Source organism: Eretmochelys imbricata, chromosome 27, assembly GCF_965152235.1.
Source record: "Eretmochelys imbricata isolate rEreImb1 chromosome 27, rEreImb1.hap1, whole genome shotgun sequence".
Lineage (NCBI taxonomy): Eukaryota > Metazoa > Chordata > Testudines > Cheloniidae > Eretmochelys > Eretmochelys imbricata.
In genome coordinates this window covers 12,098,459-12,118,811 of record NC_135598.1, presented here as the reverse complement: position 1 = coordinate 12,118,811, position 20,353 = coordinate 12,098,459, and the positions used below count along the sequence as shown (strand labels likewise).

General features: G+C 47.2%; 1 protein-coding gene and 1 non-coding gene across 3 annotated transcripts in view; one reads left to right on the top strand and one right to left on the bottom strand.

Annotated features, from left to right (window-relative positions):
• Positions 1-5,152: 5,152 nt before the first annotated feature.
• On the bottom strand, positions 5,153-5,226 carry TRNAN-GUU (transfer RNA asparagine (anticodon GUU)). The gene has a single exon. It is a non-coding gene; the product is annotated as a tRNA-Asn (tRNA).
• A 14,644-nt stretch (positions 5,227-19,870) lies between these two features.
• The window catches only part of PCGF2 (polycomb group ring finger 2), a 36,785-nt gene continuing 36,302 nt past the window's right edge, over positions 19,871-20,353 (top strand). The window contains exon 1 of one of the 2 annotated variants that reach the window (XM_077806435.1): positions 19,871-20,175. The gene's annotated coding sequence lies outside the window, so the exon portion shown is untranslated. The remainder of the gene's footprint in view (positions 20,176-20,353) is intronic. The other variant, XM_077806434.1, reaches the window with a different exon arrangement.

The window sequence follows — 20,353 nt, the reverse complement described above, 5'->3', positions numbered from 1 at the left end:
TTTCCCCCGCCCCAGTGGGTTGCGAAATTACCATAATGTTCTTTTCTTGGCCGGTATTTATGCCGTGACTAGTTACATGGCTAACTAGCCAGTTTAAAAACAAGACGGATATCGCAGTCGGCACTGGGGTAGATTCTGTGGCTTGAGCTAGGATTCATGGATGGGTGGAAGAAACTCCGGTAATGGTTTTAGGGGATGTGATTCTTAGCACTGATCCAGATTCCCAGGGAGGGGGCTCGCTGGGCAGGTTTCACCATGCTGGGAATACCACTGATTTCACGCCACTTCCTTTACATCTCTCGATTTTGTCAGTCGGTGGCTTAGATGCCCAAGGGTACCAGGGCTACCGGGGAAGACACGTCGTTGGTCCCGGAGCTGCGCGGCTTGAACCCAAGAGAGGAGCCCGGCGCCTCTGATCTTTTATGCCTCCGCTGGCAGTGGGGTGTGAAGGCTGGAAATGCGGCTGGAAGGCGGAGCGGCAGGAATGGCTGGAGCTCAGGTTCAAGGTTTTAGTGGTTATTTTGCAGCAAACGAAGGTCACGCAGGCGCGTAGGAGAGGGACAATTCGGAGTATCCGGGCTGTGTCTTTTTTGAATGAATGGGAGCGGTGGGTTCCAAGTGTCGCTTCCTTTCAAATAAATCAAATAAATAAATCACCCGAGTTCCAGGTTCTAATTCTCATCAGAGGGTAAAAACAATTAGAACAAATGTCTTCTGAGCTCTTTCTGCCTGAGGCGAGAGGGGGCGGAAATACAATGATATAATATAGGATTTGATCTATTTAATTCAATCCTGTCCTTTCCTAGTGGGGAGGAGGGGAAAGGGGAGGACATTGAACTAAACCAACCAACAACAAAAAAAAATTTTGTAACAAAGTAGCTGAGAAAAGGGGAATTTGCGCTCAAAGCCCCCAGAAAGTTCGCATGAGAGAAGATGGCAGAAAACACATTTCCAGGAGGGAAACAACAGCAACAAAAAGAGTGTCAAGCTAAAAATAGTCTTCCTTTTAAAGGAGTACTTGAAAATGTCAGTGTCCTTACATCAGCAATTTATTGTACCGCAGAGGGACAGAGATAGATAGATAGATAGATAGATAGATAGATAGATATAGATATTGGGGTGTGTTTGGGGATAGATAGATAGATAGATAGATAGATAGATAGATAGATAGATAGATAGATAGATAGATATTGGGGTGTGTATAGGGATAGATAGGTAGATAGATATAGATAGTGGGATGTGTATGGAGATAGATAGATAGATAGATAGATAGATAGATGGGGTGTATGGAGATAGATAGATAGATAGATAGATTAGATTAGATTAGATGATGATGTGAATGGGGATAGACAGGTAGATAGATAGCTAGATAGAGTTAAAGGATTGGGAGATAGCAAATACACAGCGAAAGAAAGGAATCCCAGCAAGAGAAATATAGAAACCTAAAAGAGACTCCGAGGCAAATGAAGAGCTGGATGAGTATGTATAGACCACGCATGGGGCCTGATCCGAAGCCCAGTGAAACCAGTGGCAAGGTTCCCCATGACTTCAATGAGTTTTGGATCAAGCCCTTAGTAACCGATCAGCAGAAATAGAGAGGAAAAGTGGCGGAGATCGCGCAAACAAAGAAACGTGTCTATAGGAGAGAGGGGAGGGCAGATCAAAGGAAGATGGATAACCGAAAAAAGTAAAGTCCCCGGGGGAGAGATACCAGATTCTTTAAATCTACCTTGATAAACCCACACTGTAAAAACAGGACTGATCCTGTGGGAGTGGGGGCAGGGAAGGAGTGGTGGCCGCAGAGCGGACAAAGAGAAGGACAACATAAGAAATAGCCCTAGGTCTAAGGGCCCGATCCTGCAGCCTGCCCTCCCCGGGGGTCTCAATGGGAGTTTTGCCTGAGAAAGGCATGGCCGGCTGAGTAGCTGTAGATAGGGGAAAGGGGGACGTAAGGAGGAGACAGGAGGCTGAGAGGAGGATGGAGACAATGGGGGCGCGGGGGGAGAGATGGTCAGGAACAGGGAAGACAAAGGGGAAATTCAGATGATCTCTGTTCCGACAGAGTCCTATCGAATCAACAAGGTCTCTATCCCACAGGGTATGCGGGGGGCTGGGGATTATCCCAAGATCACCTCTGGGCAGAAAGCCGGTATTACTGTGTCCCTAGGGGCTATGAAGATCATCTCCAGGACATTCATCTTTCTTTCCTCTTTTCCTCTCCTTTCCTCTTTCTTTCTTCTCCCTTTTTTCTCTTGCTCCCCTCTGTTTCTTTCCTTTCTACATATTTTCTTCCTCTTTTATTTTCCCTTTCTTTCCTTTTCTCTCTCTGTCTTTCCTTGACTCCTCTCTCTCTCTGTGTGTACCTAAGTGGTTACTCCAAATATAACCTTAAGTCCCCATCATGCAAACAACCCTACATGTTCTTTCAGATTTACTACCATGAAGCTCCTGAATCCTGGTAGTCAAGTGTTTGCAGGATGGGGACCTTCACATTCAAAACCAAGGGATTAAAATCCCCTTCCATGTGAAAGCCTGCAGGCCTCTGCGTGGGAAAATAGTTGTCTTAAACAAACAAACAAACAACCCCCCCCAAAACCCTCCTTAGAAAACAAATGCACAATAATATGCATTTTAAAACAATGAGCCACAGACCACTGAGGGGATAAAAAAATCCTTGTAAATGATGCTGCCGGATTTCTTTTAATGTACATGTTAAAGAGAAATTTGCTTCTCTAAAGGGTATTGGGTTTCTTTATCCTTCCCCCCTCTCCCCAGCTCTCCACTGTTCTGTAGGAGACAGGATTAAATGTTTAATATAGAGGAGTGATGTTGTGCCAAACGGAAAAGGATCCATGTGTATAAAACTACCTCAAAATGCACAACAGATTAGGCAGCTTGGTTTAAATGAAAACTTCAGGCCTGTTTATGTTCACACTGCTGAATGGGACAACTCTCTTAAAGGAACAGGCCTCCCACATCTTTTCTTTTCTTTTCTTATTTTTTTCAAAACAGGTATGTAAAGTGTTTTCCACTTTAAAGTGTAGCTCCCAGACTGTAATCTAAAGGCCACAGTGTATCTGGGATTGGGAGGAAACCTCATACCTTAATGCTGTTCACTGAGAAGAGGAAAAGCATCAAACAGAAGCAGCTAGATAGAAATATTTTGCAAAGCCAGACTTAAGCAGTCCCATTGTTCCTCCCTTTTGCTTATTACTGGGCCTCTCTGTAGGAAAATATTCCATGCTGTAAACTGAAGAAATAAACTGAAATTGTGATTCCCTTCCTGGGGAGTTGCTTTTCTCTTTGCTTTGTGAACAATATTTCATAGATCCTGAAGCCAGAAGGGACCATTCTGATAATCTAGCCTGACCTGTTGGCTAACACAGAGTTTCACTCATTAATTCCGACAATAGAATTAATTATGCCTCCTTACTTGAAAATAGAAAAGGAGGACTTGTGGCACCTTAGAGGCTAACCAATTTATTTGAGCATAAGCTTTCGTGAGCTACAGCATCCGATGAAGTGAGCTGTAGCTCACAAAAGCTTATGCTCAAATAAATTGGTTAGTCTCTAAGGTGCCACAAGTCCTCCTTTTCTTTTTGCGAATACAGACTAACACGGCTGTTACTCTAAAACCTTACTTGAAAATATTAGTTTCTTCCTTCTTCCAAAACCACAGAGATTCCCCCTGAAAGGACATTGCTGTATTTCAGGCCCTTCACTAAAACACAAATCTTGCCCTCTGGTTTCAATAGTAAAAAACAAATCAGGTGAGGCAGAAGTTGGTTTGATTAAACAGGCTTTAGGGGGGGAAAAGATGTTTTCAAAACAGGACTCTGGCATTAGATAAGGTTGGAAGTTCCGTACACTCGGCTCCTTTTTCTTTTATTAAAAATAGTTATGGCTTTCAGGTCTCTGATCATGTTTTTTTAATATCCTGCCACTCATATTTTCTTATCTTCTTTGCAGATGGGGATGCTAATTTTGGGGGAACCACATGTTTGTATTACAGGCTAAGTGGTCTCCAGAGGCCAGATTTCCAAGCACTCAGCGCCTACAACCAGGGCCAGATTTTCCAAAGAGCTCAGCTCCCACTCCTGCAAACACTTCAGCATGTGTGTAACATTACCCACATGCATGGTCCCATTGACTGCTGTAGGTCTTCCCTGGGCCCAATCCAGCACACACCCTCCACTTTAATCACAGCAGTAGACCCGCTGACATTACAGCAAAGCACAGGTGTAAATGCTGGCAGGGTTGGCTCTACATGGGAGCTGAGCTCGTTAGAAAATCGGCCCCTGACTGTGGATTTTGGCAAATTTAGGCCCAGATTCAAAAAAAGTCTTTAGGCTCCTCACTTCCATGGATTTCAAAGTTAAGAGCCTAAATATCTTTGTGGATCTGAGCCCTGTCTCCTAGCTAGTCATGCCCTTTCCCCCCAGGCAGGCCAGAAAACAACTGCAGTCAGATTCTTTGGTGAAGTGTCTCCCCCCCACCCCCACCCCACAATTTTGTTATTTCCTGGGGGAGGGAGGTGTTGATCATAAATGCAGGGGGGTTGGATGTGGTACAAGGAACCTGAAGAGCAAGGCTAATCTCTGTGACAGCCTTTTCTTCCCTTTTCTGTTAAGGAAGGGGCACCCATGATACTCTTAGACACAAGAAGTGCTATGAATGATGACCAGAGTCACCTGGGGCTAACAGCTACTCAGAACTCCCCAGTTCCTCCCCTTTCCTGGGGGGGGTGGGTGGGGGGAGGATGGTGGCAGTGAAAAGAAAACCATCTGCTGCCCCTCAAAGCCATTGAGAAACTCTCTGCACACACCAGCTTCCCAGCCCCCTCTGAGAATTGCCCTCATTCATCTTCCTCCTTGTAGCTTTTGGGGCTCAGGTCCCTAAAGCGATTCAGCGCCCTACCTCCCCTTAATTTCAGCCTAAATACCTTGGAGAATCCGGGCCTGGCTGCCTGTGACCTTGCCCATTGCACAAGAGGCCTTGAACGCATTCACCTCCCTGCTCTCTCCGGCTGCAGGGCAAATCCAGTTTGCAGACGCGGTTCCCTGGTCCCCGGCCTTTCAGCGCAACGCAAATAAAATGAACCCCCAAATGGGAGCCAAGACTGAAAAAAAACGAGTGAAGGAACTTGCTCCCGCGTCCCTGGGTGGGCTCGAACCACCAACCTTTCGGTTAACAGCCGAACGCGCTAACCGATTGCGCCACAGAGACTGGGACGAGAGCCGGCTTGGCTGCCCGCACAATCAAGCCATAGTAACGCTGCCAGTGGCCGCTGGGGGCAGCAGGGAGCCGGGAGAGGCTCGCGAGAGACAGCAGCTGCTTGCAAAGCAAACAAGGAGGGCGAGCAAAACCCAGCAGAACCAGGGGCGGTGGAATAGGCTTGAACGGCGGGGCAGATAGACTCCCGAGGCAGGCCAGGACAAGGGGCGAGCCTTGTCTGCCCCCCCCCTCACCCCCGCCGGCTGGTTCCTTGTGACCTTGTCTAGGAATCTGAGAGGCCAGTTTCCTTCTGCTCCTTCGAAGCAAGGGAGACTGGGATTTAGCAAATAAAGGTGGGGAAGATTCTCCTCAATCTTGAAAAACGTGTGTTGGGAGGAAGGCTCCTGTCCCCGACAGGGTGGGGATGCTCCCCTGCATATTTCCATCAGGGGTGTAATTCTTCCCCCTGAAAGACTGGAGGGGGGAGATTCTTAGCAGAAGTATTCAGCAGTTTCCATCGGTTTTGCAATGCAGTGCAGCGGGCACCCCTCCCGTCATATGCCCATGGGCAGGGGGCTGTCCCCACCTGACAAAGTTAGTCACCCCTTCCGTGCCTGCCCTGTTCGAGGGGCAAAGAGGGGGGGCAGAGAGTCGCAAGACACAGGGTAGATGTTTTACAAGGCGGATTCCTACCCAGGCGTAGGCTGCATTTCAGGGGCATATGGGGCTGGCCTGGGCATCTTCGAAAGGTCTTGCTAGACACCCTCTAATTTACAGGACAGAAATCTCCCTCTCTAACAGACCCTTCCCCTCCTGGAAGAGAGCGCTGCATCTGGCTGTGATTCAGGGGCTCCTCGTTATTTATGTCCTTTCACGACTGGCCCTGAGTGAAGATGCTGACTCCAGGCAGACCCCTCGGTTGCAGTTTGAACGTGTTACTTGCATGCATTAAAAAAATCCAGATCCACAGAATCATGCCACTGTGATGTGCCACTCTCTAATAAGCGAGACCTCCCCCACTGAAGTCAAGGAAGGAGCTCTGCTTAAAACGAGGGTGCTTGATAAAGCCCCATGGAATAATTTGGAGACAGTCTATTAGATCTATCCGACCCAACTTCGTCCAAACCCGGAGGCTGTTTCCTACAGCAGAGCACAGGCGAATGGGCCCACTGAGGAGGCAGGCAGCCAACCAACCAATCTCTTGGTGGTTGCCTTCTGGGTTAAAATCAATCAATCGAATGTAATTAGGAGGCTTTACAAATAGCCCAGCGTTGCAGGAGGAAAGGGGCGTGTGAAAAGCCTTTTATAAAAGCCCTAGGTAGAGGTTCTCCAAAGAGAAGATCTGGGATCTCGGTGTCAAAATATTAGCGATCACATCAAAGCCAGCTCTTGGGGAGAGAAGCGCCCTTAAAACAGAGCTCGCTGATGTTCTAGGAGTAAAAGAGGTACATCCCTGGGACCAGATTTTCAGAAGCGCTCACTTGTATTTAAGGATCGGGGCCTCAATGCTGTCGAGGATCAGGCCCTAAATAGGAGCTGAGCTGCTTTGAAAATCTGACCCCTCAAGAACTTGAAAAAGAGGGCCCCTGACTCTGTCTGCTCTGCAGGCCACAGCCTTTTAAACCAAATCAATGGCAAAGTATGACTGGGCATGTTAGGATTTGATGGGCCACCAAATTCCCCTGTGACAGAGAGAGCAAACCAGTCTGAACACCGTCACTCCTCAGCTAGTTTTCTCCATATTGTGTATATATTTCTCCATAACGGTGTTTTGGGTTGTAGACGTCTACCAGATCCATAGTTACGTGCTGTGACCCTCTGCAAACTGGAGCTCAGAGTGGAAAAATGATGAATAAATACTAAAAACAAATACCTGCTGATTCTCAACAGTAATATGAGACTTTTCATCCTGAGATCTCAAAGCTCCGGGCAAGGATTAGTTGGCTAAACCTCACAGCCCTCTTTTGAAACGGGGAAGTAGCATAATCTCCATTAGGCTGAGAGGGAAACTAAGGCATGGAATTATTCTGTGAAACTGGGGCCAGATTACAGAGCAGCCGTAAAAATTATTCCCGGGTCTCCAAAAGCCGCTGCCCTTTGGATTCGTACGCCTGACACCCGGGGGTGGGGGGCGGGAATTCGGTTTGTAAATAAGAAAATGAAGATTTGTTTTGATCGGAATTGATTCCCCTCACACACATTCAATTAGACATAACAACACCCTTGTCCAGCTAACCTCATCCCTGGAACAACCAGTTTGTGCGATTTTTAATCAAGCTCAGCTCCTTTGCAAGACAAAGGACTGGCCTGGTGGTTCATTCTGTTAATTCTGGAGTCCTCTGATTTCCTATTTAAACGGGGATCACTCTCCAGTTACACAATGCAGGGCATTCACCTCCCTGGGCATATTTCATGTGTGCAGTGTAGGTGTGACATTTCAACACACTGAATGTAAAGCAGCCTTTTGTTATTACCTGTTAGCCTAAGCACACTCATCTCACCCCTGCTCCTTATTAAACCAACAACACTACAGGGCACATCACTGACTATCCCTTGGTAACGCCACGGCCCGGCTCTTTTCCTTATTGCCCCTCTGCACTTTTTATTTTCTTACCATGGGAAGACTGAGTAGAATCGGAGGCAATTTAAATGCACGATCGGTGCTTAAAGCCTGCTCCCACTGAAGTCAAAAGAAAACTCCCAGTCCTTTCAGTACTGCCCCGCGTCAGAACCCGACCTGGGGAGGGTCTCTTCCGTTCTCTCGCGACCTGCCAGATGAAGGCTGCTTCGCTTTCATGGTTCCCTTGGAGCAGATCATTGCGCCGAGCTGCATCCTTGCACCCTAGTTTAAGAACTCTGAGTTGCCTGGAGAAGAAGTTGTTAAAAGAATTCTTTAAAAATAGATGTCCAATTCAGGAACACAGAGATTGCGGTGGATCTATCACAATCAGAGAAGATCAGGGTGGGGAGGGACCTCAGGAGGTCATCTAGTCCAAGCCCCTGCTCAAAGCAGGACCAACCCCCAACTAAATCATCCCCGCCAGGGCTTTTGATCAATCGTGTCAACGCTCAATCCACACACATATAAATACGACATGTATGCAAAGGTCCAGATAGCTAGACAGGCTGATAGATATGTGTATGGTGTCCCTAGCCTCTGTTTGTCGGAGGGTGGAGATGGATGGCAGGAGAGAGATCACTTGATCTTTACCTATTAGGTTCACTCCCTCTGGGGCACCTGGCACTGGCCACTGTCCACAGACAGGACACTGGGCTGGATGGACCTTTGGTCTGACCCAGTCTGGCCGCTCTTGTGTTCTTATGTATGTAGGCAGACGCCTATATTACCACATACACACAAACACACACATATATAGAAGGAGAAAAAATATTCATATTTCTATACTCCCAGCTAAGTTCTTTCACACTCATAGACAGGTGATTTTTTGTCTGAAGATCTATTTTCCATGTCCTTATGTCTATATCGATCTGTAGCGATCTAATTAAGATGAATTAAGATTAAGATCTAATTAAGATGAGCAACAACTCCTGTGTTCTCTAGACGCGAGTTACAGGGGGTGAGGGGGTGTGACCCAAGCAACACAAACCACCTTTCTTTGGTTCATCTAATTCATATTCATTTGAGTTACAATATTTTATTTGCAACTCAGGACCTCAGGACTAACTTCAGTTTTCGATCGATCGATCGGAAATTGAGATTAGTTCTGAGCTCCTGATCTACGTATCCTTCCAGCCACGTGTCTCGGCAAATGTCTGCCCTGGACGAGGTAGATTCCATAACAAATATGTCCACGTCTCTGGGCATGTACAGTTCGCCCTACACACATCGTGAGCACGCACAAAGCAGCTCTTTGATTCCCCCTGGAGAATTGCTCTGTATGTTTTCCTAGCAGGAGGCTCCAGCAAAGCATCCGTTTCCCATCCCGCCAGGGCCCAGGAGGAGTGACTAGCCCCGTGGCCCCGAGACGAATGGAAGGGGTTTCCAGTCAAAGGCTCTTTGCCTACATCCGCGCCCGCGCTTAGTTCTTCCTCGGCCAATTCTTCTATTTCAGAGCGAAGGTGAAATTTAAAAAAAAAACAACAAAACAGTAAAGTAGAAAGCAATGCGTGGACCTTACCTGTGTTACCTTTGGATTCTCCTGGTGCCTTTAGGATGGATCCTGATTGCAGAATGGGATGGCACAAGGGATTTAGGCTCTGATCCACCTTTGCACACTTAGGCACATGTGGTAAACTTCAGCACGTGCGTAAAGGTTTGCAGGATCGGGGCTTTAGACAGTATGTAGAACACGTGTTTATGTGCTCAGCGACCCCCCCACCCCTCATCTATCGACCTGGGTAACTCACTCTGTTTGGGAGACAGACTGCAGTAACACCAGATGACGGACCCATTTTTTCGTGTGGGCTTTATTTCCTGGGTATGTTGCTGCCTATTTAGAATAATTTTGACCTAGTTGCTTTCTTATATACGGGTTTCTTTCTCTTTCAATTCGCCTGCTCCTGGAAGCTTACCCAGATTCCGTACTGACTGAAACATATTATGGGCCAGATCCTGACATCCTGATTCAGAGAAAAACTCCCACGGAATTTTGCCTGGATATGGACAGAGAAATGGAGCCCCCAACTAAGCATAATTCAGAGCCCTTTTATTTATCAAGTAGATTCTGTTCTACCCAATACATCCCTCCAGAGGGAGCGGTCAGAGAGAGAGAGATCAGGGAGGAGATATAAGTACATTAAAATATTTTTTCAATTAAATAAACACACACACACGATGAAGGAAGTATATAGAATATATGATTTTTCCCTATACAGAATGGGAAGTGTGATATAGGAGAAAATAAGAAATGTTTATTTAAATTTGAGTATGACAGAATAATTATTTGTAGATACAAGAGGAAGATGGGGCAAGGTGAATGATCTGGTGTTTCTATAAGCGAACCAGATCTCTCTGTCATTTACACACACCTCTCCAGGTTGAATGAAATCCTTGCACCAGTTAAGTAAGTGGGAGAACCTCCCATTGACTTCAGTGGGTCTGGATTTCAACCCTAGTGTTTGTTTCCACGGTGTCAGTAGATCAGAAGAGGGGCAAATCAAATCTTGTGGTCTCTCACACCGGTGTCAATCCGGAGCACTGTAAGGAAAGCTGGAAGAATCTGTCTCCGAGAAATTGGCATATTCTCCTCCTGCTTTTGGTAAACAGGATATGAAAGAAATGGCTCGATGCTCGTCCTGGAGACCGTATGGCAAATATTTCCGAGACAATCCTTGAAAACTAATTCCTGGGAGAACCTTGAACAATTGAATGCACACGCTCACAAGGACACACACGCACATAAAACACCAACACACACAAATCATCGACTCTAATAGACAGCCCACAAAACACACACACCAAACAGAGACACAGAAATATACACACAGAAACACACACCCACACAAAATACACAAAAGCCCACACAACACACCACCTTACCCCCACTCCTCCCACCACACACACCATTAAGAAAGTCTCCTCAAAGCTCAGGAATGAGACCTCCTGACTGTATTGGTAGGACTCTCTGAGACTCGGTGGGAAAGTCTGAGGAAGGGTCTTCGGTGGCTTTTCTTGCTTTTGCTAGCTGAAGCATCGAAGTAATTAATTCTTCATCCACCGGCCTTATTGTTTCCCTCCCAAATGAAGAGAGGGATCAAATCTACCCGCCTCTTACTGTCCACCTTACTGGGTTGTTTTTAAAACTGATCTGTTCTTTCTTTCCAGCCAGCAGGCAGCAGGAAGGAGGAACAAAGCAGACCAGCATCAGCCACTCGCCTTACAAAAATAGAGCCATATTTAGTAAGAGGAAGCGCCGGTTCCAAGAGGTGCCAGCTCTTGGACCCTGATTGGGTGGAAGACTGCGTCAGCGATCTAAATCCAGCCAATGGGCTCCTGCGATTGAATGCGCATTTTGCCAGCAAATGGGGAAATCACGGGCAGAGAGATTAGGGAACCCGAACAAAAAGCAATTCTGCTAATTTATGATGGTTTTTAGTGACTGTCAGAGCCAGGAATTATTTGGGGAGATAGGCAAAAATTATGTCTATAGAGACACAAAGATGTGTTAAATATATTGTGTCTCATGTAATCTGAGCTAGCTTTCTGTATAGACAGATACAGAGCTAGATAATGTTATATACACAGATGCATAGACTTGATGTGTGTGGACTTAGATAAACATACGTCTGATAGATAGATCTGTGTGTGTACTTAGATAAATATGTATGATAGATAAATACATATCATGTACACACACATACTTGTCTATATAACAATGTTTTATATGTGGTAGACATCAGTGAGAGCAACTGAGATTCTTGAACGTCCACCTGCAAACATCTTTGTATGCACAGGTCTAGCGAGATGATAAGCAAACATGTTGTAACATGTATTTATATAATTGTCTAATGGTAGCTGTTTGTCCATCTAGCTAGACAGGAGTGGAAAACAAATATGTACACGGATACACAAAAATGTGTGTGCGTGTTCATTATAAATATAGTTGGGTCTCATTTAATCTGAGCTTGCTTTCGGTGTAGACAGATACAGAGCTAGATAATGTTATATACACAGTTACATAGACCTGATGAGTGTATAGATAGATATGATATTTGTGTACAGATAAATACGTATGATGTATATACACACTCACCCTTTCTATATATCATGTGTATGTCATATACACATACATCCCAGATCATGTTTATCTAAGTCCACACACATCAAGTCTACGTATCTGTGTATATAACATTATCTAGCTCTGTATCTGTCTATACAGAAAGCTAGCTCAGATTATATGAGACACAAGATATTTAACTTGTGTATGCATAGATAGATGAGTAATGATGTGTGTGTGGGTACAGACCCGGAAACACACCCTTTCTATATATGTGTGTATATAATAATGTGCTATATACAACATACCATATACACCAGCACCAATTAAAGCAACTAAGGAAGCTAGAAGATCCATCTGTAAATTTTGATACATGATATGAGATGAGTCTATATAAAATCATGTGTATGACACGTGTGTATATCATTGTCAAGTTTTACCTATTTGTCCATCAAACTGGATTAGATTAGATCACATCTACACCCTGAAAGATGATTGCTATTCAGAAGCTGGAGGAGAGCATTAACAAGGAGACTGGCTGGGTGGGTGACTTTCCTTGCAGGTTGGCTCTGCCAGTTAGCAGCGATGGGCATGGGTCGATGAGGCCGACTTGCCAGAAGCCACCAAAAATGTCGAGTTGGCAACTGAGTGGAACTCTTAGGAGGAAGGACTGGCTTGACTGGGTCCTTAATCCATATCGCAACAGGCTGCCTGCGCCATAGACCAGCAGGTGCCAATGCCTTTGAGAAATGACCTGGCGAGTGTGTGTGGATGTGTGTGTGTAACAGAGAGAGAAAGATGTGTGTGTGTGTGTGTGCGTGAGAGAGAGAGAGAGAGAATTTTAAAGATTTTTGTCACCAGATCAGGAAACCCTTATGTTTCATTTTATCTCTGTGTTTCTGGAAATTCTGGTAAGACTTTCTAAGGGCGTCATTATTGGGGTTTCGCCCCCTTGTCAGATGGTGAACGCTGACAAGGGGACACTCTCCCCAGCAGCTGGTAGAACCCATAACACGGAATAAGCTACAGAGAAGGTTTTCCTTTCCCATTGGGAGCCACGGGTCCAGAAGAAAGAGGGCCTTGGTCCTGCACCTATTGCAACCAAGGAGGGCTTTGCCATTTACTTCAACGGGCGCAGGATCGGGCCCGGACATTTGCAGATTGGGCCGTTGCTTCATTTCGATTTGCCTCCTAAACAGGCAGCTGGTGCCTTGAAAGAACCAGACCATTAGGAGCAGCAGCATCGCACTGGGGTGCCCACTCCGGAAGGGCTCGGCATGACCTGTGACATCCTCCTCCCCGTGTTCATGTCCCCCACGCAAAGCCTTCTTGGCAGCCAGCTTTTTGCGGAGTCTGGGGCTTTCCTGCCTGCCGGGCAGATTTTCTTGCTGCTCGCAGGCTGCGTCCAGGCGCTTTGTGGGTGCATCTGTCCTGTGGGCTTGAACCAAAATCAGACGGGGCTGGGGAGTCCTTGGTGCATGTATGAAACATCCGGTCTGCACAGGGAAATATCTGTTCCCATGGGGATCCTGTAAAAAGGTATCACACCGTCGAGGAAAGTCGACTCCAAAGACCGCGTATCGGAAAGGGTCGCAGGTAAAACTTTGGACACATTTAGTTCAGACTGCCCCTTGCTCATCTGTGCACTCATCGGTTTCCAAACAGCCCTGTCATCCAGCCAGAATGCCCTTCAACAGCTTAGAACTATAACCTAACCGGTTTAACTAGGGCAGTAAAGAAAGAAAAACAAACCACTGTCTGTAAATTGGGGAGCTGGTACTTAGTCTCTTTAGCAAGCGGCAAGGAATGTGTGTGGTGTGTTTATGAGTGTGTGATAACGCCTGCATATTTATCTATTGCGGACACAGGTTTGTGTACCCCCAGATACAGCCCTGCTCTGTGAAATATTCATAGAGGAAGCAAGGAAAAAGAAAAGGAGGACTTGTGGCACCTTAGAGACTAACCAATTTATCTGAGCATAAGCTTTCCTGAGCTACAGCTCACTTCGTCGGATGCATACAGTGGAAACTGCAGAAGACATTATATACACAGAGACCATGAAACAATACCCCCTCCCACCCCACTTGTCTTCTGCAGTTTCCACAGTATGCATCCCATGAAGTGAGCTGTAGCTCACGAAAGCTTATGCTCAAATAAATTGGTTAGTCTCTAAGGTGCCAGAAGTACCCCTTTTCTTTTTGCGAATACAGACTAACACGGCTGTTACTCTGAAACAAGGAAAAATAGTATCTTTAGCCATCCCATCTCTCCTCTAGCTCCCCGCTCCCTCTGGCCAGCCTCCGACCCCTGTTTTCCAAGCGACAGCAGAGGAGGAAAACAGCTGTCACCTAGCTAAGATATTTTGATGTTTGTTTGCTTGCTTGTTTATTTAATTTATTTATTTCATACAAACTCTCTGGGCCCAGCCCCCTTGTTTTCACCCGGGGCAAACCTCCCCCTGAGGTTCTAAAGGGAAGGCAAGGGCAGGTTTGCCTCAGTGGAAAGTTCAGGGTTGGGGCAACCAACCACCACTTTGTCCCGCAGCTCCTGCTTCTCTTAGCGGACTTTCATACCTCCCAGGATCTGGCCAAATGCCTTTTGCAGGTATTTCTCTCTCTCTCTCTCTCTCTCTCTCTCCCCTTCCCCCTACCTCCATGCATCCCATCCCAGCACCTCTCCCTGGAAGAAGACATGCAGAGTCGCTTTAGGTGCAGCTTCCCATCTCAGGGCACCAGCTCCTCAAACTGGGGAGAAATTACGTGGACAGCAGGACCGAAACTAAAACCTTAGTTCTGGCTTTTTTCCTGTGCTCAGAGGCTCAGTGTATTGCGTGGGAAGGGGGGAAGACGAGCTATCTGGGGATCTTAGCACCTCTCCAAAGGATGGACGGAGTGAAGAAAATAGTAAACTATTTAAAGAACGACTCGCGTTGCTGACTGAGGCCCCCAAGATTCTGGGCACACTGCACCCCAGATTACAGGAGGGGAATACCAGCTCTCGGCGAACCGGCAGATGTGGGGAGTCTGCTGCCTCTGACCGGATCTGGTGCAGTGTGAACGCACCCCGCTTACAAATCTCCCTTTGAAAAGATATTTTGTCCCGGGCGATTTATACTATATGGATGTAATTTAATCTGTGAGAGAGAGCGAGAATAGACAATTCCCACATCGGGGAAAATTAATACTTTTAGCAATGTTAGAAAAGAAAGAAAGAAAGATGGGGTGGATGGGGATGGAGAGAGAGAGATAGATTCACTACAAACATGCAAAGCAACCTTTGAAGACCTTTAATTAGATCCTCGGCGGGTACAAAAAAAAAAAAGTTATGCCCGTTTACACTGAGGATCTGCCTCCCTGTGCAGGACATGGGGTGCCTACTCCCCCCTCCTAAAACCGGTGTGGTTTGAAATCAAACTGCAACACTTGCAGGGAAGTGGGCTGGGGCGTTTGGGTCTCTTGGAGATGGGTCTGTCCCAAGCCTGACGCCCCCCTCAGACAAGACGGCAGGTTAAGGAGATGGACACCCGCCTTCCTTCCCGAGCCTTCTCTGGAGCTTTCCTTGGAACCGATTTCCATTCGGTTCCCCTCCACAGCAGGGATCCCTCACCCGAGCGCCAATCAGCCGTCGCAGGCTGCGCTTGTAAGGCAGCCAACGCCCTAAAGCCCAATTAAATACCATCCTATAGTTTGCTAATTGTGGCGGGGCTGCTAACTGAGATAATGGCCAATCAAGGTATTTAATTTTAAGCAGAGCCCGATTGAATCCCATAGAGCCTCCGAATTACAACTCCATCCCCGACACCCACCAGCTATTTCCCTGGACTCCAGAGCCTCCTCCCTTTCCCCACCAGCCATTGATGGGGCTGGAGGGATGAGCCCAGACAGGCACTAACGGAGGAGACAGACCCAGCCCCTCATGTCTGTAGAAAACCAGACACCGCTTTGGCCCCAGCTCTCAAAGAACCATCCTGCCAGGCAAGGGGAAGCAGTTTTCTGTAGCCCGGGCAGGCTGTGAACAGTAACTCACATAGTTAGGGTTTGGTTGCCTCTCTTTCAGATCTACGAACCGTCGCGCCAACGAGCAGCCGGGGTGCGTGTGTACGTGTAGAAAGGGCGTTGTACAGTGTGAGTCTATGGACTCGAGGGGGCTTGATCCGAAGTGACCACTGGATATGTTCTGAGAGAGCGAGTAGCCGCGGCAGCTCCTGTGGGTTTAAATTGCAACCAAGGGCTGCTCTGCACGCAGGTCAGGGGGGTACACCCTTGCACGGGGCAGGCGAGCCCAGTGGACCAGTGATCCCAAGGCGTGGTGGGGTTGTGTTTGCAGGGTCCCCGTCGCCCGGGAAAGAAACCGGCACAGATTTCAGTCAAGGGCGCTTTGGCCAGCCGCGCAGGGGTGTGCGTCTGGGGACGGGGCTGTGCGACAAAGCACTAGACCGAAGGAGGAGTCTGTGTTTCATGAAACGGTCAAGACGCGCACACACAGGGTCCGTTTATTAAAGAAGCGTCCATTAAGCGCGCAGCTCCCACTGTAGGGAGAGCCGTCCCCGCCAAAAGAGAGAGGGAGAGATTCTAACCGGATAACGCATCCTGTGGATGCAGGAGAGAAAGTTTACAGGAGGAGAGGAGATCTGTGTCTTTCTCTGCACGTTTCTATTCGGCAACCCCTAGAGACGAAGTGATTTTTCTTTCTCCCCCCCACATACGAATGGCAATAAGGAAAGTACTCTGTGGCTGACCTTGTTTTTTCAATCCCGCAAGAGATTAATGCTAAAAAAAAAACCCCCAAACAAACCAAAACCCAACAGTGTCTCCTGTCTATTGGGGGGGGGGGGGGATCTGTGAACTTTCTGCAGTCCTGTCACCAAAAAAAGCTGTCCTCGTCTATAGTGCGATGCACATATGGGTGTAAACGGCGGGAGAGAAAGTAGTTGGCTTGTTGGTCTCTTTAGATAGGCAAATGCAAGGGAAAACGGACGAGAGGGGAAAAGCACCATCGGAGTTTAACTGATAACACAGCTGAATCTAATGGCCGGACCTGCAAACCGACCGATAAGTTTTAAAACTAAAATAAGATGAATGAACAGTGTATACTATAGATCTGACACACAGTTCTCGATCACAATTCATTTTCATGTCTCCTGCTTATTAAAACGTTATATTTAGGCTGGCACTAAATAGTTCTGCCTCCCTAGACGCACGTGATGTCAGTATGTAAATCCTCTTCCACAGATCCTAAAAAAAAATCCATCCCACTAATCAGGTGCCATGCCATGATTATTTGTACACAGGGCTAAATTGACAAATTAATGGTGTTTCCCCCCTTTTCAAGCTAAACAAAGTAGGAGCTGTGGGCTAAAGTAGTTTGGAAAGTTAATATTGTTCCCGTACAATTGTTGCCTTAACATATCCCTTCTCTTTGTCCCAAGGAAAAACACGAGAGAATACAATAAAATAGATGTGAACCAGTTACTTTATATTATAAAGCTTATTAAAGAGTTAGCAACAAATGTGCAATTTACTAATCTAGGGTTTTGGCCAAATAAAAACCCCTTTGCTATGACAGTGACCTTAATTTAAAAAATCTAGTTTTATTCTGAAGCACTTTCGCGCTCAGAGTATGTTCAGGGAAAGGACACAACTTTAAAAAACTGCAAGAAATGGTCCTTTCTGGTGCTAGATTCTGCAGTCACTTGGGACGAGTGGTTCTAACTTTGCCAACAAAAACCTTCCAGCTCGTAAAATGTTAAAATGTACTCGTGTCAATTTCTTTTTTTAGGAGCCGTGGGGAGAGGAGTGTTGGGGTGCGGGGTAGACTTTATTTTCTGAATCTTTGCTTTTGGACAGTGTCCAGCTAGTCAGAAGAGGTTCCTGCTGATTGCAATCACTTCATGCGTTTGGCTTCATTGCCTCTTGGAAATATACTCCGCTGAACGAATCAATTTTTCCTTCCTCCCACTTCCCCCCCCCCCCCCGCCCTGCGCTGCCCTTTGGGCTGCGTTTCTTTTTTAAAGTCTTCTCCAGCCTGGGAGCACCTTGCAGCGCAGAAGAGACTCGATCAAGAGCAACGTCAGCTACAGCTGTTGACGTAAAGAAAACCTGGCTGCTCACTTGAAAAAAAGAAAGAAAGAACAACAGAGAGAACTTTTGAGGTTTTAAGAGGCAAGATAAAGTTACCACAAGGCCCAGAAATACACTTAGCCAGCATTTGGCGCCTTCTCACAGCAAACTTCCGCCGATTACAGCTGCAAAATAGAAACCGGTGATGCCTTCTGGTTTCAGATCGAAAACCAACCTCTCCTTCCCCCCCCCCCCCCATCTAACTGCCGTGTATCAGCACAGGAGTAAATGATGGGAGCGGCAAATCACCATGGGAAGTCGAGAGCCAATACACAGGGGCAAGTGATGCAGCGGGAATCACGTACAAATGTAGCAAGACAAGAGGCGGAGCGGGGTACCCTTGTCATCTTAGGCGCTTCCTGTTTGCGGGTTTAAATAAATATCCTCGACACGCGTATGTGGATGCATCTTCGTGAGTGCGTGTGTGCTTCTAGGAGCTTGGTTCTGTTCTGCCCTTCGCCCCACGCCTTCATTTAAACCCCCACCAGGTTTACAGTCACTTTGCACTCCTGTCAATGAAGACACGAGGTACAGGACAAGGCTGAAGCTGACCCCGACAGGTTGAGGCGCAAGGAGGGGTGGGAATGAAGTTGACACGGCAAGTCGAAATCCTGGTTCCCCTTGGATAACCTTGGAAAACCCGATTCCCCTTGGATAACCCCTCACTCCCTTCGGCAAAGGACAACATGAAGGGAGAAATAAAGGAGTTGAAGGGTCTTTAGAAAACCCACCACGAGGTAGATCTACGAAAACGAAGCGAATGGGAATATTTGAAAATCTGGTACTGACCACAGAGATGGTGACACGATCGTAATAATTATAAAGGGTAACAGTGAAAAGGGGGTGGAGAAAATCTAAAGTCTGCCTCTGTGGTTTAAAAACAAATACAGGGAAGGAGACACCTAGCACCGAGGCAGGTTATTTGTCTCTGAAGGCTGGACTTTCCCAAACTTCAGAGGAGAGAGTCTCCAAAGAAATCGCATGAAGTTGTCGACAGCAGGTCGCTTTGTGCTTGGAACTTAACGCGTTGGGTTGGAATCAAAATGTTCCGGGGAGGAAAGGGAATAAAGCCAGGTCCTTTCCCAACAAACCCCCTCAAATTGTCTCATTTCATCCCTTTGCTTTATTTGATTTGATTCTTTTTATTTGCGAGCCTTGTTTTAAGAGAGATCGCAGCAGCCGCCCTGGAGGGAGCGGCGAATAAAGACGTGCGTTGTGTGTGTGTGTGCAGAACTGGACAAGCTGGAATATCCCCGTGTGTCTCTGTCTTCTAGGATATGTCAGCGCCTTTTAAATCTATTTCCCTTCATGGAGTACTCTAAGCAGTGCCTGGCTGGTCTGTGGATGGATACAAAGCGGAGAGCAAGGGGGAGAAATACACACACACACACACATATATTTTTCCTGGTGCAAAAAAATAAAATAAAACAAAAATCGTTTGCTTGGAGACTGTAAGGAAACGGAACATAAGTTGCTCTGGATCATCTGCAATTTCTTCACCTCTCCCAGACATGAACGGCAAAATCCGGGAGCAGAGGTCGGGATTCTGTGTCTCATCGACCCCTCCCTCCCATGGATTTCTTCCTGCTTATGATTCCGATTGATTGCCAGCCCCCTGCCCCTTTCCCCCCCACCCACCCCGCATGGGGGGAAAAGCGTGGCTGCTTTTGTTCCGATTGGAACCTCATGCTTCATATGGTTCCCAGGTTCCGAGGCTGCGGCTGGGTCTCTGGGCTGGGGTTGGCCTCGGTGGATGCTGCTGGCTGTGTCAGGATGCTCCTGGGGGTGGGGGGGCGGATGCCTGAGGTGAGGGGGAAACAAATCTCAGTTTTTGTCTCCCCCCCCGCCTCCCTCTCTTGCACCTCAGCCCCTTTGCAAACACCCTAAAGGAATGAGATCACGTGAGGCAAAAAGGGGCGGGGCCAAGCTCTTGTCTGGAAGGAAAAAAAAAGCCATTTTGTGCCCCCCCCTCCCATCGGATCCCATCAGCAGCTACAGAGACGCGTTTCTTCCAGCTCCGCAGTTTTGGCACCAAAAAAAAAAAAAAAAAAAAAAAAGAAAAAGAAAAAAGAAAAAAAAAGAACAGGAAAGAAAGGGGGGGTTTGGGGGAGCTCTCTGTTTCCCCAACCCTGCTCGCCCCCCCCCCAGAAAAGATCCGGGATCAGGTAGGGACGCACCTCCCCCTAAAATCCCTTTTGCCCCGGGGGGTGTTGGGGGGCGGAGGGGGAGGGAAGAGATCTCTCCCTCCCGCCCCCCTCCAGAGAAGGGCTCTCGTCTGCGGTCCAGGCTGCAAGCTCCCTGCCTCGGCTTCTGTGACATCGTCTGTCTTGCGGGGATTGGTTT